The sequence below is a fragment of the Magallana gigas genome, chromosome 4, assembly GCF_963853765.1.
Source record: "Magallana gigas chromosome 4, xbMagGiga1.1, whole genome shotgun sequence".
Taxonomy (NCBI): Eukaryota; Metazoa; Mollusca; class Bivalvia; order Ostreida; family Ostreidae; genus Magallana; species Magallana gigas.
This window is the reverse complement of record NC_088856.1, coordinates 23788334-23807190: the sequence shown is the minus strand read 5'-3', so window position 1 is coordinate 23807190 and position 18857 is coordinate 23788334. Positions and strand designations below refer to the sequence as shown.

The 18857-nt window shown below is 33.9% G+C and overlaps 1 long non-coding RNA gene across 1 annotated transcript; it reads right to left on the bottom strand.

Annotated features, from left to right (window-relative positions):
* Positions 1-625: 625 nt before the first annotated feature.
* LOC136274572 (uncharacterized) lies at positions 626-6473 on the bottom strand. Its single transcript, XR_010712992.1, has 3 exons — positions 5641-6473; positions 4871-5008; positions 626-1418 (listed from the first exon to the last, which is right to left on the bottom strand). It is a non-coding gene; the product is annotated as an uncharacterized lncRNA (long non-coding RNA).
* Between the last annotated feature and the right edge of the window lie 12384 nt (positions 6474-18857).

The following is an 18857-nucleotide window of genomic DNA, read 5'->3' as shown; positions in this document are numbered from 1 at the left end:
CGTTCTCGAGATAACTAAACAACTGTGTTATAGGGTCCGACCCTTTAACCCCTTACCGGGTCCACTAACGACAAAATTAAAGGCATCATATTGTAAGGAACATTATTTTAAACAACTTTTGTTCTACATTGCTTTTCGAAATATTTCTCCTTTTCAGCTATTAATGATCAAAGTTTTGAATTCTGGCCCCTTGAAACCCCTAATTACGTAATCTATGACTTAGGTATGGTACTTTATAGATAAACATCTTTATAAAGAACATGTTTGCTTCTATAATTAATAACAAATTATTGTTCAGTAAAGAGTTCTTGTAAGAAGACATAAGAGCCCTCTTGGTCCCTAATTTGAGGGGCTAGCCCATTGTTCACAAACATTATAGTCAAAGAACTTTTTTGTCGCATGGTTCCACTATAATGACCGCAAATTTCCATTTAATTGTCCTTGGTATTACACTAATGCATGTACGGGTCTCTTTGAGCAAATTTTTTTTACTTTGAGTAATGAATTAAATAAATGTGCACTTCCTTTTATTAATTTTATTGATCAATTAAACGATGTTTTTCGAACAGTTAATAAATTTATTATTCAAATCAAATAATGTTTGTTTTGTCACACGGGTTTTTATTAACAATTATTACTTATGTAAGGAAAAACAAAAGGTACAGCTCTCAAGGCCTTGTGACTTTTCTTCAGCAAAAACGTTACATGAAGAAAGCTTTCTATTGTTTGAATAACTACCTTCGTTTCAAAGTGTAACGCAGTAAGGAAATAAGAACAAAAATAGTAAAGTTACTATTTACAAGCTATACACCTTTGCATTCAATTATGTAACTTTTGCAATTATGCGTTCGAGCACTTTTTGAATATGGTCTTAAACAGCATCCGTGAATAATGTACAGCTGATACAAATCATGATATTTGAAATATGCCAATTTACCACAAAAATATGATTTATTACAACCTTCTCAAACTTATATGATACTGAGATGAAAAATAAATGTGTACAGATCTAGAATCAGCCACGTCTATTATAGGCAATTGTTTTTATCATTTAACTCTTCTATGCAACCCAGTTCATATCGTTTCCATATTTTCAATCGTCCTATTCATAAAAAATCTTGCAATATCAAAAACAGTATAAGTGTGATAATTTTAATGTTAGATATAATTGTTAATTGATAAAAGGATCCTTCATCAATGGATTTCAGCATAAACATTGTCCACTTGAACGTCTCCAAAGCTGTAGCTGTTAGCATTTACATTTGCTGAGGTAAAATAAACACGCATTGTAAATAAGATAAAAAATAGCAGAACAACTGTTATTACTGATCCAGTTGATATAATTATCAATTTAATTATCTGTGTGGAATTTGTCATTTGTCCTGGTCGTTTTGTTTCTTTGTTTTCCGGAACAACATCTGATAAAAATAGAAATAGAAATACCACTTATGATACGTAGATAATGAACAATATATGATTCATATCAGTATACACCAGAATTTTCCTGTCTGCAAAATAATACTAAAACGAAATAAAATTTAAATTAGCTCTGAGCGCTTAAGGTTTAATGATCATGTTTTAGATTACGTTTTTTAAAACAATTTTTTTTCTTATTTGGTGTTTTCAATGTGTAGTTATGGTGATTTTTTTTTTCGACCAAATTTTGAATTTAGACCGTCGATTATGAAAAAAAGATGTTGCAGTTATTTTTAAGCTAAATGTTAGCAAGAGTCGTGTCATGCAATGTTTACAGATTGAATACAGTATTGTTTATGTGTGTTCATAACTACATATAACAGGCAAAAAACCATTAGAATAAAACAAGAGGCCCATGGGGCCACATCGCTCACCTGAGCATAAATGGGCGTTCAAAAGATATTGTACCATATGGCCCTCGGTAGAATAACAAAAAAATAAATATTGTAAAGTATTCGAATTTACACTTATTGTTGCATACACGTAATCTTTGACATTGTACCTTCATGAAATCCTATTTTTACACAGAATAAGAAAATCCTACGCAAGATATAGAACTAAAAATTTTGTAAGGGTACACTGTTATACAACTTCTAATCCCCTGTATTTTCGTTCTTCCCCCCTCCCCCACTTAATAAAGCGATCAAAATATATGAGAGCATATAGGTACATTTTCTTCCTCACCAACTTACTAGCTATTGTATTTTTTTAAAATATAATACTAGTAGTTATTGTATTTTATCAAAAAAATCCTACATGTATATATGTGAAGAAGAAAATTGCACCTCATTACGCTCAATTTCTCAAACTAAATATATTCAACAATTTAATTTGTCTTCTCCGTTATAATTAAATGACTGATGTTTACCTCGCGTACACTCGTGACTTTTATAACTTTACTCACACTTGATTGATGAATACACTGGAATGAAAAATGTTGTCACGTGACATGTTAAAGAGCTATAAAAATCAATGTTACCGTATTGACAGGCACATCACTCTAATTTACTACGGCCCATCCATTATTTTCATTCAAAAATAACAAATGGCTTCAAACCAGGATATTTTTCCGCTGTAATATTGTGTTAGGAATAGCAATAATACTTTTATCCCCGCAACAGAAATGTGTCAGAACTATGGAAACTGTTTTAACGATGTCGTTTTTATTTACACACATTTCACATTATTCATTGTATAAAGAGGGGGCCCCAGAGAGTAGTTATATACAGCACATCATTCTTTATTTTTTTTGTGAACAAGTATTTAACATACTCTAATTCATATAGAATTTCTAATGATCAACCAAAATTTCAGCGTCAATCGTAGAATTATAAGCAAGATGAGCTCAAAATTTGGCTAGATTTGAGTCATATTTTGTTCACATGAGTTTATTACATTCAGCTTAAGATTTTTAACTTGGTATTTCCTATTCGGCATTTAAAATGGAAAAAAAATGAATGGACTCAGATCTGTGTACAAACATAGAATTGTGAGCAAATCTCTGTATCTTGCTTATAATTCGAAGCTTAACACTCAAATATGGTAAGTAAATAGAAATAGAAAAATAGAAATTGTAAACAATTAAACACAAGAAACATGCACTATAACAAATAAAGAACACAGTTTTTTTTTCAAAATGAACCATATACATGTATATACCTACATATTTCCGTCAGCGATATTAAACTCTATTTAAACTGAATAAACTCGAGATAATGCCGATCATCTCAACAAAACATACACCATTACGCAAAAGATGATACCGAATTACCGATAGCCTGATTGAATTGCATTTCAGTTTTTTCTTAATACATCAGATGCTTTAAATTTGCGCAGGTAACTAGTAAACTGTTTGATTTACCGAAGTCTCTGTTTGATTTTTACGTAAAAATCAGGAAATACAAGCGACAGTTCCCAGGTTAACGCAAAGCATAAATGAAAACGGAACGAAAATCACAACAAGCTAACACCACCGTCAGATGTGAAAACTGTCAACGCATTGAAATATTTAGCCTCAATTAACTTCACAAAATCGGCACCAATGTATTTTGCATGTTTCAAAGATTCCCTTCGTACACGAACTGTTGCACAACAAACAAATTCATCATTGTCCGATCGACCCGTTTATCATATAGCGTCATGGCTGCTTTAAACAAAGGACCTCGTTTTAGTTTTATGGAATACGAGTCTTGGTAAAATGGGTAAGCAAATCCGGGCCGGGGCAAAATAAAAGCCGGGGCAGCTCGGCAATCGTCAATTCCAATTACGCATTATTTTGCAGCAATATTTACAGCGAATACAAATATACTGGTCAGTAAATATCTTGAAAATTTTAACTAGATTGGCAGATTGATAACTGTCAATCTTCTGTTTTGCCCTGGCCCGGTCATGCCTACCCATTTTACCAAGACTCATGGATGATATAAATTGCTTGAAACACAGCTTTTCTTTCTTATTATTTTCGTAATAACTCTGATTTGAAACAGAATTAGCCCATAATTTTTGCAATTTATATTTTCCTTTCCATAAGGATTAGTCATGCTAAATCATGTTAGATTTGCCTCAGTAATTCTTGAGAAGATTTTTAAAATGCACCCCCTCCCTTTTTTTTTTTTTTTTTTTTTTTTTTTTTTTTTTACAGTTTTGAGGTTTTCTCCGCTTTCAATGAACATTTTTCTTTCATTTCTGCAATTAATATTCATCTTTCCATAAGAATGCTTTGAGCCAAATTTGGTTGAATTTGGTTAAGTGGTTTTAGAGAAGAAGTTCAAAATGTAAAAAGTTTACAGACGGACAGACGGACGGACAGACGGACAAACGGACGGACAGACGGACAACGGACAAAATGTGATCAGAATAGCTCACTTGAGCTCAGGTGAGCTAAAAAGGATATCTGTTTAAAGACTCAAAGCATATTTTTCACCATTAAAAAACATTTGTCCCTCAGACTTTATAAATGAAATTAAATTAAATGAAATTGTTGAATGCTATCCATGCTTTATAAAATCTTATTACAAATTTGCCAACAATGGATATAGTTGAATAAATTTTAAAGTTAAGATAAACAAACGTTGTGCCGGTGCATTGGAGACTCGAACCCCTCTACCTAAATATTAATGCAATAGATATCCGTAGACCCGATAGGACTTGCTTTTCGTTGCATAAATAATCATAAAACTATCACTAGAAGACTAATTTAATTTATCTTTATAAAAGGCAGATTTATTGCACGAATAGAAAAGTTATCGAACATGACCGAGGATCATAGATTGTTCAACTTTTTGTGTCATTACCAAATTTAAAAAAAAATGTCATAATCTCTGTTCAAATTATGTAAGAAGATTTGTGACTTCTGTATCTGGATACTTAGTGACAAACTACGTCTACAATTTACCTTTTTTTTCTGTGGTTGAAATGCAACCTACAATATGATGACAAACTGGACAGTCACATGTCTCTGAACACAAAACTCCAAAAGTAGGATGTTTACATGTATCAGTGCAGTTGACTCCGAAAGTTCCAGCCGGACATTCTTCAGAATGAAAAAAAGACCATGATAAAATTGAACACAAATAAGAATTGCAAACATTTGATAAAATCGAATAGAATATCAAAAGGGAAATTATATTAGTTTTCCAGGTTCAATCAAGGGGGTACGGGGATTTACCCCGAGTTGTATTCCATACACCCTGAGGCCGAAGAAGGCCTCAAGTGTACAGAAGACAACCTGGAATAAATCCATTTAACCCTTAATTAGACCTGGAAAACGAATTTATTTCCTGCCTAAACCAAAGATTTGTTGCCATTCCATATAACACTTTCTTTGCATACCATTTACGGAATTAAAGCTCTTAGACGTCACGTTCTACGCATTCAATGTATTGTGATGTCATATTTTTTTTACGCCCAGCTCAAGTCTGGTGTACGGAAAATTACACCCGCCTCGTTAGTTAATCAAATATCTAGTTAAAAGCTACATAGGAAATAATTACACTTATCAGTGCAGTTCTTTTCAAAATATCCTGCTGAACAATCTTCAGAATGGTAAAAACTAATGGTAAATTTCAATTCAAATAAGAATTGTAAAAGAAGTGTCATTGTAAGTACATGCATTTCCTAGATAATCCATGCGTTCAGTGGAACTTTTGATAAAATATAGCATACCTTTGCAAACATCACCATCCTTGTAGGAATTGTAAAAACAATCTTTAATTGGTTTTCCTATATAAATTGCAAAATAATTAAAATATTTTATACATAATTAATTCAAAAATATATACTTCTATTAAATGTTGAATACACATTAAGAAAACGAATTTGAATGCGAACCATTAGGAATCACTGTGAAAATAACAGTCAAGAAACATTATATTATACATTTGAATACATAAGTACGAATCATACTTCATTGTTTGCATGATGAGTATGACGCCCACGGGGTAAAACTAATTAGGCTCAGCCAGTTACATAAAATTGATTGGCGTAACTATACCAATTAAATGTTAGAAATCATACAAGTACCATCTCCTCCTTTATTAATAATTCCGATCCATAATATGGTAATTTAAGAACTTTTGAATTAATGATGGATCTGAATATTTTATGTATCTACATCGAATGATATTACCCTTAAGACTTTGTCAAATCCATTGAACATTATATCTTATTTATTTATTTTATTTATCAAGTATCTTTGTATGAATATAATGGCGTTCATTGAATCTTTATAAGAGTAAACAGATGAGTTAAAACAATGCAAACCGTGAGAAATAACCAATAAAAAAATTCTTTACTTATCTAACATACTGATCGATAATACGATGTATTAAAGTAAATAATACAAAGGAAATTATGGTTGTGTCACACGAGTTTTACCTCACCCACGGGTGTTATAATCAAAATGAAACAATTTACAGTTCCTTAGGCATTGCATTTTATAAGCAATGTCATTAAAGGTTTTCCAAGTATATCTCAAACAGAATGTATTTAACTGCTTTAATAACTACGTACACAAGAAAACACATTGATGAAATGATAATAAGAAAATCCAATTTTTCAAATTAGAAAAAAAAAAGAAACTGTAATTCTTCCAAAACAAAAAACAAGAATTACGATGTTTTTGCATGATCACACCTTAAAATTACAATTATTTTTCCTTGAACTTGCAATTATTCAATACTAATAAAAATTGTTTAATCCATTTATTGTTATCTCTACCTGATTCCTGAAATTATATTTACAAGCAATGCAATTCTTATATCTGTTTAATCTATATATTTTAGTCACGTGTTATGCCTCTTAAACCTGACATGAAAGCTCTACTGCCACTGGGGTATTTATACCGGTTGAGAAAGTTACGGTCGGTTGCTTTCCGATCGAGGCATTCGCATTCAGGTTGCACAGACTTCTAAATGCACGAACTACACATTGTAGTAAAATGTTTGTAATAAAAATGAAGGAAACAACAATAAAATACAAAATATGTTTATTCTTTGAAAGAATTTCCAAGGTATCCGTATTATTTTGCACAGACAGTGCTGCCTTACTTCGCATGCACATCGAACACGTGTGTCGTTTATACAGAGTGCCTAACGTCTGCATCTTTTTGAAAATCCCGGCGGCACTACATCCAAGACAGTAGCTAAATGATGGTAAATCAAAGAAAGTAACATCGTTTTCATCCGTTCATACAAAAACGCTCCGTTTTTAAAATCCATTGGCTCACTGACATTGATCGATTGTGCGATGTTATAACATACAACATCTGTGCATTGATTTCAGTCTGTTGTGTTTCATCGTTTATTGGATATTTCTTGCCACTGCAGTGGTTGTCATTATTTTTGTACAAAACGCGTTTCTATACGTCTTTCCGTCCAAAGTAACGTGTTCGGGTGTATGAAATACCTGAATGCGGTGTAGCAGGAATAATGCTCTCAGCCCTATATATGGGGCGTGTAGCGAATAGAGATCGACAACTAATATGGCGGTAGTCGGAGATAAATGGAAATACTGCGTATTTATGAATTCATGTCGATCAGTATTAATTTTCTATCTTAATTATGCAATGTAATTGTACTTCATACACGTATTTTATGTATAGCGCTTCACTTAAATACCTCTGTTGCTAGTCGCCTTTTAGCAAAACACCACATCATGCATTATATTTTATAAACTTAGCAAGTAAGAGTACAGGCACTCGTGAATGTGAATTTTATAACTGCATTAATAATAAATGTACAACTGATACCAATCCGAACATTTAATGTATGCCAATTAACCACAATATGATACTTTAGAATAATAAGCAAGAAATTAATATCTACCCTCGCAGATTTAGAATTTCTGTTTTATTTTCAGACAGCGGAATCAGCATAAGATCACCATTTGCACTTCATATCGGCATGTGGTTTAGGTGACGTTTTTATTAAATGTATCGTCTGTTTTGGAAAAAAATGGATTGAGTCGTTTCTCTATCTGGTTGTTTTGTTTGGCTCACCAGTGCAAATGCCTTAGATGGGTGTTTATATTATGATCACATTGTGTATGTCATCCGTCTGTCTGCATGTATTTCTATCCATCCGTCCGTCCGTTCGTCTGTAAACTATTAACAAGTTTTACTTCGTGTCTAATGCCACTGGATCAATTCAATCAAATTTGGCACATAAAATGTCCTTCGATGAAAGAGTGTTACAATAAAGGGCCAAGCTCTCTTTAGAATTAAAGGGGAGATGAGTTAACAATTGAGAATACTTGAACATTTGTTGAAGAATCCGCCGATAGTGTTGAGTTAAATTTGTTAGACATATACTTCCCAGGGTGGGTGACGACCAGAAAGGTGGGTTTATGTTTTGAACAATTTTTGAATCCTCAAAAACCATTTGCCTAGAGAAATTTAAACCACTATGGAAGCATCCTCATGTAGATCATATATATTCAAGTTTTATTAAATCATGATTTTTTATGGTAGATTGGGACCACAATTGGGGTGATCATATTTTACATATACATATTTTCTTTTAAATTTTTCTCTGAATAATTGTTGCAGATATCGTATTATGTGTAATAATTAAGTTCGGGATCGAATAACAACTATTATTTTTTTTTTCTTGTGCAAGAAATGCCAGTTTGTCTTTTTGTCTTGTAATTTGTGTGTTTTGTTGCCGTAAAATTGTGTTTTGTTACATGTGTATGTTATAATTATAGCTAATTAGGGTAATTTGGCGCTCCGGCTTTACATGAACCGGTGCGGTAGTTTTTAGTAACATTTGCACTGTAGGTACGGAAATTTGTAGATACATGTACATGTACATGGGTTTTTTGTGTTTGCTCGTGAATTTGACGACCGCGTTGAACTATTGATATATTTATATTTATATATTTCTCTGCCATTGACATTGGCTTGTCTCATTTGCCCTCTTTTACGGAAGGTAATTTTGACAACAGTTGTAAATTTTATCTCGAAGAAAAGGACAACTTGTTTCATTACACGGGCTGGTGGATAGCTCGTGCATATGTTATTTTTCGTATTTTGAGAGATTACAAAAGAAAGAAAATGCCTTATAAAGTTATGATTAATTTTGCTGATGAGAGAGAATTTTAAAAAATGTTGGTGTAGGGAGTGCAGTAGCAAGAAACATTTTGCAGCATAGAACTATTGTTGGCAATGTAACCCCACATTTTGTTGGCGAAATTAAAAACACTTAAGAGTGACTTAAAAATTGATGGAATAAATAGATTTTTCAGAAGATCCTCATTTAAACCCACCTCATGCTGAGGACAGTGAGGATAGTTTGCAAGATGGAGACCAACAAACATCCACCCAGAATATGTCAGAAGTAAATGCTGAGTACCTGCTGTCTGGGGGTGATAAAGGTGAAATGGACTAACAGCAATCGCTACTTCTGAAAGACAGTGGTGAAAAAGGAGCAACAGGTGTGTCACAAATACAGAATTTTTATAAATAGACAGGCGAAAATTGTTTGTATGTCCCTTTAGATGAGCATAAGGGTTTCGGGGGTGCAAAATTTAAGAAGCCAAAAGTTGCTTAATCAATAGATACTAAAGCACAACAGCTTAATACTGGTTGTCCAATAATTGCAAATATGAATGATAAAACAAATGATTTTCCTTAGGTGAAAAAAAGAAGTTCAAGCAGACCTAATTTCGACAGCTTCTTTGATGTTTACGTCTCAGATTACTCTTTTAGGCAATGGAATGATGGAACCAATAAAACCTCTTACTTTAACTTTATCTTGTATAGCCAATATACCACCTCAGCTGGACTATCCTGTCCATTTAGTTAGTAACCCTATGCCAGTAACTTCAATTACCCAAGGAGTACATGTACCTTTCAATTGAAACATACAAGTTGGTGTTCAACCTCCATCTTTAGGAATGCCCATGCCAGTGCAACCTCCGGTACCAGGTATGAATTATTGGAATTTAGGAAATCAAATATCACAGTGACCAATGTCATTCCAGCCAAATGGTTTTCAATATGGAAATCAGTTTGTTCCTAGCAGACAGTATTACATGTTTGAATAACTCTTATGGCAACCCCATCTTTCAGCGGTTCATTACATAATGCTGGATTTCCTATTATCTTACCTTCATGGAATTTTCAAGACAATTGGGCACCAAATCAAATGCAACAAGCAGCCTTATTGCTATATACATACCCAGTACAAAATTATCAACCAGTAAATCAAAACACTCAAGCAGTCGGTGCTCATCTAGTACCACAGGGAAGTGAAGGATATTCTGAAAATCAGAACAACAGAATGGTAACCAAGGTAACCAGAATGGTAACCAAGGTAACCAGAATGGTACCTAACGCCATCCAAACGGTCACAATGGATATCCGAATGGTTATCAAGCTACTAACAGATTGTCGCCAATGCAAACAATCCAGACCCTAACAGAACGCGGGGGTGTTAAGGAAGCATATGGGTAATTTAGCGTCTTATTTTGACTGTTATATTCAAAATCGTGAAATTAAATAATTATTTTGAATAAGATCAAAAACTTAGTATTATCCTTTAAAATAGATGTTAGTGCAATAAAATCGGGTAGTACATAACTGCCACATTGGTGCATTATCACGTGACAACTATAAATAGCTTACGTATATTCCTTAACATAAAATGAGATAGAACAACACTAACCCGCGGTTTCAAAAATAAAATAAACATACCAAGTGAAAGCAAAACATCTCAGTTTAATCAAAACCGCTGCTAGAATCCTATGTTTTTCCTTATTAAAAAGTTATTTATCCGGTTCTCGTAAAACCTTCCCAACTTTTATATAGTTTGCACGGAAAACGGCAAATTGCATCAAAACAACACACAACATGGGATTCTAGCAGCACTTTTCAATTTAAGCATTGATCAAACTAACGATACGTATAAAATTTCAAGTTCAATATATACGGGGTAGTGTTGTTCTAGTCGGATTTTCATATCGTAAACAACGACAGAGGAAAGCCTGGCCGAGAAATAAAAGCAAATTTACATACCTTTTAGCGAATGATTGATAAAACTAACATCTCCCCCAGTATTCTTATGTTCAATTCTCAATAAATCACACCACAATACTTTATGAGAGTTCTTAGATTAGTTATATTTTGAATATGTTTACAATGCTTTCCGATAAAATTCACACGACATTCAACTTTTAGTCATGACGTCATCAATGTGTAAATCTACGTAATACAAACTAATTTCTGGAAAAAAATTGTCTTCAGTATTTTGCATTTGTTTTTGATCTACGTTTCATCGCTTAGATATTTGAATATGTACATAATAACTAAGATTTGTGATTTCAAGGAATTACATGTAACTCAGATTCCATATGCTTCCTTAACACCCCCGCGAAGACTAAAGAGAGTGGCTGTACTGTCCAAAACTTTGAGGTTTAATGGAAATGAAAATGAAATGCATTTAAGCAAAAATCCATGCGTTACGCCCAATTAAAGAACTGTACTGCAGATGAATCTAAAGATTATGAAGCTGGAGTCTGGATGGAAAAGCCAGCGAAACCTTCTGAAACATCCTACAAAGAAATGATGACATTGAGTTTAATTACCTTCTTCAGAAAATTGATAGAATATTTGGCGTAAAAAAATTCCAGAAACGGCTCAGGTAGAATAACAACAATGAAACAACAAGCTGATGAGACCCTTGAAGACTTGGCAGATTGAGTGCTCGAATTATCAACTAAGGTTTTCAAAATTTACTTGATGATTTTATGTACTCTCAAGCTTCCAAGTGCATTTGTCTTGGATGTTCAGTCTGTGAAGCAAGACAATTTGCTGCAAACCTACATTGACTTCTAATGAGGATGTCACTGATAAGATTAAAAGTTTTCATAAGAATAACAAGGCAATCTATGCCAAACCGAAGAGACGTTAGAGAAGTTTTGTGTGAAGTTGACGAGTTTCTTTCTGACTCAGGATAGTCAGTGCGAATCTGTCGCTCACAACACGGGTTTCCAAGTAGTGAATCAGAAGTCAATCGAGCTCAACGTTTGACTAAACTGGATAAACAGATGGGAAATCTGATGATGGAAATCAAAAAAGTTAACAAACAAGTTCCATCGTTGTCTTCCTTAAAAAGTAGAGCTAGACCGACAAGTCCCAATCAAAGGTTTAGAGTAAGGTTTCCTTCTCAATCAAGAGGTGGCAATTATTATCATTGATGAGGTCAAGGTCGTTTCCGGATGAATTGTCTGAAGTTGAACAAAGAGAACAAGGCTGCAGAAATAAAGAAGTGACTTTTTTTAGATTCTTTAATCATTCAAGGATCGGGTCAAGAAGCCTCACCTCGGCCCCTTATCTAAAAATCTGTAAGGGAGCAGATAAACCAGCCATAGTCATTAGTCAGTTGAAATCATGCTCAAAAATTCATATTCCAGTAATTGTGCATGTTAAGAAAATTCAAGCTGTTATAAATACTGCCTCAGAAATTTCTTCGATATCTTAACAACTGTATAACTTATCTAAAAACTAACCATATGTTGTCAAAAATCTTACCTTGTTTACTGCAGGCTGTGATTAAAAAATGACTGGTTGTCAGTTAGGTCAGTTAGAATTGCAGATTTAAGATTTGAAGTCAACTGTTGCCCCTCTATATGATGACATGCTGCTTAAGTTGGATTTTCTTACCAAAAATGGTAATGATATAAATTTAGCAAAGAACACTGTAACAGATGATGGTATTCAACTCAAGCTTCACACAGTTGTGAAAAATTAATGACTCTGCAGGTTGCTAGGGTAACTATTTAAAAAAGAATGGTAGTGCCAGCATAGTCTGTATTTCAGTTGTTATGTGAAATAGACAAAGTAGTTCCTCGATGTGTCGTGGAGCCAACAGTTGAAAAGTTTCTATTTCCTTGTGTTTTAGTTGAAGGCAACTCAAAGCCTATCATGTCATTTGTTGATTGCAATGACTACCACATTGCACTGAAACGAAACCAGATGGTGGATATACTTCCTGAAATTCTACAAGTTGTTCCGAAAATGACTGTCAACAAAACTGCAGTATGTAGCTAGGTTTAATCATGTTTAGGAGATTCTACCACACCTACAAGAGTTGTATCAGAGGTCTAGTCAACAGTTAATACATCAGAACAAAAGAAACTCAAAACAGTGTTGATCGATTATTCAGAGGTGTTTTCGACTAATGAGTATGATATAGGCAACTTTACTGCAATTGAACATTGTATGGATACAGGTGATTCCCGGCCTATTAAAAAACGCCTCAGACGCAAACCAGGTTGTTTTGCAGGGGGAGAAGAGAAACACCTTGAAAAGATGATCAATGCAGATGTGATTGAACCATCAATCTCAGAATGGGCCTCATCCCCTGTAATCATCTGCAAGAGAGACAGGAGTGTTAGGTGGTGTGTGTACTATCTAGCATTGAACAAAGTTACGAAAATGATGTATTTCCGCTACCACTGGTGGAGGAGTGTATAGATTCATAGTCGAGCAATATTTAATTCTCCAAACTTGATGCAAGTAAAGGATATTGGAAGGTGAAAATAAAAGAGTCAATAAAGTGTAAAACCGCATTCATTACTTAGCATGGATTGTTCAAGTTCAAAAGAATGAGTTTTGGCCTTTGCAATGCGCCGACAAAATTTTCAACGGTTGTTAATCTAATTTTGAAAGGACTTAATTTGACAGTTGTGTTAGCTCTCATAGATGATGTTCTTGCTTTTGATCAAGAATTTTGATAGTCATATTTGTTACTTTGTCAAAGTAGTTCAGCGCTTTAGAGAGAATGGAATTAAACTCAAAAGGGAAAAAATGTTACCATTTAAGACCAGAAGAAGAGTACTTTACACTTACTCGAGAGCAAAAAAAGTACTGTACTACGAGAGAGGAATCATTAGCTGTTGTATGGTTTACCTGCCATTTTAGTCATTATTTACTAGGTAGACCTTTTGATATAAGAACAGACCACAGTAGTCTACAGTAGTTTATGAATTTTAGAAACCTAAACAAAAGTTAGCTAGATGGTTGGAAGAGTTAAGCCAGTATTGCTTGAATATATATATACCACAGACCAGGGAACAAGCATCAGAATGCAGATGCACTTTCGAGAACTCCAGATGCAGATAGTTGTCCGTATTACTAAGATGACGTTATACATGCACCAGATCAGCTGTGGGGGATGCGATTATTGCAGAAGGATACATCAGAATTTGAGTGAGTTTATTTCAGATGGGGATGATACAGTTCCATTGATCAGTAATAATAGCAGCCCAAAGGATAATGAAGTTCAATGCAATTTTCTTGAATATGAATATACGCTAAAGGAGATGAGTATTTGTTTCTGGATGAGTCAACAGTACAAGCAGTGCAAACCATGAATTTACAAGGCAGTTCATAGGTAGAAAATTTCTTTAGGAAAAACATAAGTGAAAGACGTTTTTCAGAAGCTGAGTTTACGTTCCTTATCCAATAGCTGGTAAAAAAAGATAATCCATCTGCAAATGAGCTTCATTTAAGCACTCTTGCTGCAAAACACTACTAGATCTATTGAGAATTGTACTTGATTGATAAACAGAATGTGTTGTGGAAAATAAAAACAACTAGTACATCCAGTAAACTGCTTTTAATACCAATGGAGATGATGACGGACATACTCTTCCTACTTCGGGACAAAAGGATTACGATCGAACTGTGGTACGAATTCAAGCAAACATTTACCTGGTAAGCATTAACACAGGAACGTATGTTTTCTTGCCCTTTATGCAATAGAAATAAAAAAGCAATCAGAAAGATAAGATATGGAATAAGCTTTCCAATGCAGGATCACCCATGGAGAGAATCCACTTAGATTGTTTAGGACCTCTACCTATGAGTAAGAAGAAGAATTTGTTAATTTTAATAATGATCGATCGGTTCACCAAGTGGGTGGAGTGCATTCCTCTTTCAAATCAAACTGTGGAATCAACAGTCAAAGCTGCCAATGAATTTTTTCTAGATTTGGTATTCCTCTCCCAATTCTTACACATAGAGGAAGCGTATTTGAAAGTGCTTTTTTAACAGTTGTGAGAACAGTTACATATTCATAAAACCATAAACACTCCATGTAGGCCATCCATAAATGGACAAGTGGAGAGATACAATCTGACTTTAATGGATGCACTGCGCTGTTTTGTCAGCCGTAGACCAACTCTATGGGATAAATATGTCCCACATTTACAAAGTGTATTAAGGTCAGCAAAGAATAGAAGTACAGGCTTTACCGCCAGAATCATTATGTTGGAAAGAAAAGTCGCAATGCCTGTAGATATAATGTTTCCAGGTCCATTAGCAAAGGTTAACAAGAATATTGAATAGTATATCCTGGAATTTGTTGAGAAATTGCAATCCGCCCATAAAATTGCACGATCAACTCTGAAGTTGGGGATTATGACTCAAAAACGGTTTCGCGTGCATACAAAGTCGGAGATGCAGTTTGTGTTTTTGACTCAGCATATGTAAAGGGGAGATGCAGAGAGCTGAGCCCTACTTGATAAGGACCCGGAATTGCTACCCGAAAATTTTCTGACTATGTGTATGAAGCCAAACTTAAGTAGAAATTGGTAACCATTAATCATGACAAATTGAAATTGTGTAGTGAACACCATTGTCTGCCTAGATTGCCAATATGAAAAACAGTTTAAGGTATGATGACAACAAATTGGGGAGCACGGCATCTACGAACACTGCAACTCAGTATTGTGTATGCTGAGGACCTTATGATGGAAGCTTTATAATCCAGTTTAATGAATGCAAAGATTGGTTTCATGGCATTTGTGTTAATATGGATTTAACTAAAACAGCAATAGTTAATACTGTAGATTGGCAAATAATCACGATGGTTTTAATTTCACTATGTTGGCGATTTAATATTTTCCCGCAAAATTAAAGCCATCGTGAATACTATTATTAGTTTTAATGCTTATATTCTGATCAATTGATTTTTAAGCAGCATGAATTAAAACCATCGCGATTGGTACTTAAATAGAAATTGTGAAATTTTAACACCGTGGAATTAAAACGAATTACAGTATTTGTCTCTGTCCGGGGTGTGAGATCTCGGGTTAATTTTTCACTTAGATTACATCAGCCAACATTGGTTGTGTTGGGTCTTGGGTAGTTATAATATAATTTAATATGTTTCAGATCCAGGGGTATGGAAGAGGAAGAAGAGAGAAAAAGAATATGGAAAGATGAAAGGAGAAACTGCACTCCCTATAGACGGAGAATATCGATCATAAGACCACCACCAGGAAAGACAACCGGTTGAGAGAGATGACCATCAGAGAGAACACGTAGGATTAGTTGTGGTAGAACCGATTGGATAGTGCCCATTCCTAACAAGTAGATCAACGGATAAAAAGATACCGGGACTCGTGTATCAAAAACACCTACCTTTTCTGTTTAAGGAGAAAAGTGGCTACCCTGGAGTGTTGGAGAGAAAGTTTAGATCATTGTCTTTGCTCACCCGTGCCAGTGTGAGATTTGACATGTCCAGGGAAGATGCAATGTGCACTTTGAATATTTTGCAGGCCGCACCAGCGACTTCTGTGATACACCAGCCGCCAGACTATGTGTATATATCAAGGATGGCCAGAGAAGTTTACGCTTCATCCAATCAATTGGCCTTCGGTTCTATTTCACTGGAGATGAAGGGTTGCTTTGTTGGTGTAACTCCCATTCGCTGATGTATGGATGGTGCCCTAGAGATGCCATCACAGATGGTCTTTACACACGTTGACATAGACGAAGAATTCATTGTGTTGGATGAATACAAATTCAAAGGTGGACTCGGACGAAATATTGTGAGTTGTATACGTTTACTTAGAACATATAAGTAAACGGAGAGGAGTGTTGTAGCTATCGTATTATGTGTGATAATTAAGTTCGGGATGGAACTACAAAATTTATTACCTTTTCTCGTGCAAGAAATGTCAGTTTGTCTTTTTGTCTTGTGATTTCTGTGTGTTGTTGCCGTAAATATAGGTACTGTGTTTTGTATTACATGTGTTATATCATTATAGTTATAGTTAAATAAGCACTATAAATCTGAAACAACAAATGATGATTGATGTTTAGTAAAAAAAAATGTAGGATAAATATCTGTGATTGTTTTTAAAAACAAAAATCTAAAACTATTTGATGAGAAATTAATCGTTACCAACAGTAAAGGTTTTTTACACCAAAAATGACGAAGAGCTTAAAAGCCATACTTGTGAATTACCACGAACATGAAATTTAAAAAAAAGAAAGAAAAAAATAAGATAGCTTTTGTATCATAACCAAAGTACACAGAAAAAATGTCGTAAGCCTTGCTTTCATACATGTGTAAACAAAGATTTGTAAGCTCTTTAACAAAAAACTAGCGACAAACTACTTCTACATTACCCATGTTTACTGTAGGTGAAACGCAACCTACAATATGATGACAATCTGGACAGTCACATGTTTCTGAACACAAGACTCCAAAAGTAGGATGTTCACACTTATCAGTGCAGTTCTTTCCAAAATATCCTGCCGGACAATCTTCAGAATGAAAAAAAAACGATCAAGATAAATTTAAATTCAAACAAGAATTGTAAATGTTCACTGAAACTTTTGATTAAATCTGATAGAATTTAAAAAGGATAATTAAATAAGTTTTCAAGAGGGTACGGGAATTTATTCCGGGCTGTATTCCATACACACTGAAGCCGAAGAAGGTCTTAGGGTGTATGAAATACGACCAGGTGTATATTCCAGTACCCCTTTTATTTGACCTGGATAACGAATTTATTTCCTATATGTAAACCAAATAAATCCGTTTCCCATTCAATATTACACTTTAAATTTATGCTATTAACATTTACGGAACTAAAGTATTATGACGTCACGTTTTTACGCATTTAAAGTATTGTGACGTCATATTCTTTTACGTCCAGCTCAAGTCTGGTGTACAGACAATTACACCCGGCTCATTAGCTAATCAAATATCGTTTTACAAGCTTCATGGGAAATAATTACAATTATTAGTGCAGTTTTTTCCTAAATATCCTGCTGGACAATCTTCAGAATGAAAAAAAGTTTAATTCAAATAAGAATTGTAAAAGAAGTGTCATTATAAGTACATGCATTTCCTTGATAATCCATGCGTTCAGTGGAACTTTTGATAAAATAAAGCATACCTCTGCAAACATCACCATCCTTGTAGGAGTTGTATAAACAATCTTTATTTGGTTGTTCTATATGAATTGCAAAATATTTAAAAATCATTTACACATAATTAATTCAAAAATATATACTTCTATTGGATGTTTGATAGACATTAAGGAAACAAATTTGAATGCGAACCATTAGGAATCACTTTAAACATAACAGACAAAGAAACGTAAGATTATACATAAGTATGAATAATCCTTCATTGTTTGCATGATAATTATGACGCCCACGGGTTAAAACTAATTAGGCTCAGTCAGTTACATGAAACTGAACGGCGTAACTATACCAATTAAATGTTAGAAATCATACAAGTACCATCTCCTGCTTTATCAAATAATTTCGATCAATAATATGGTAATGTAAGAACTTTAGACCTTATTTATTGATCTAAATAGTTTATGTGTATACATCGAATAATATTATACTTAAGACTTTATAACATCCATTGAACATAATTATATCTTATTTAACTTTTTTTCTTATCAAATGTCTTTATAATATGAATTTTTAGCGTTCATTGAATCCATATAAAGGTAAAGAAATGAGTTGAAATAATGTAAACCATGAGAAATAACCAAAAAATCATTCTTTACTTATTTAACACACTGATCGATAATACAATGTATTCAATTAAATAATACTAAGGAAATTA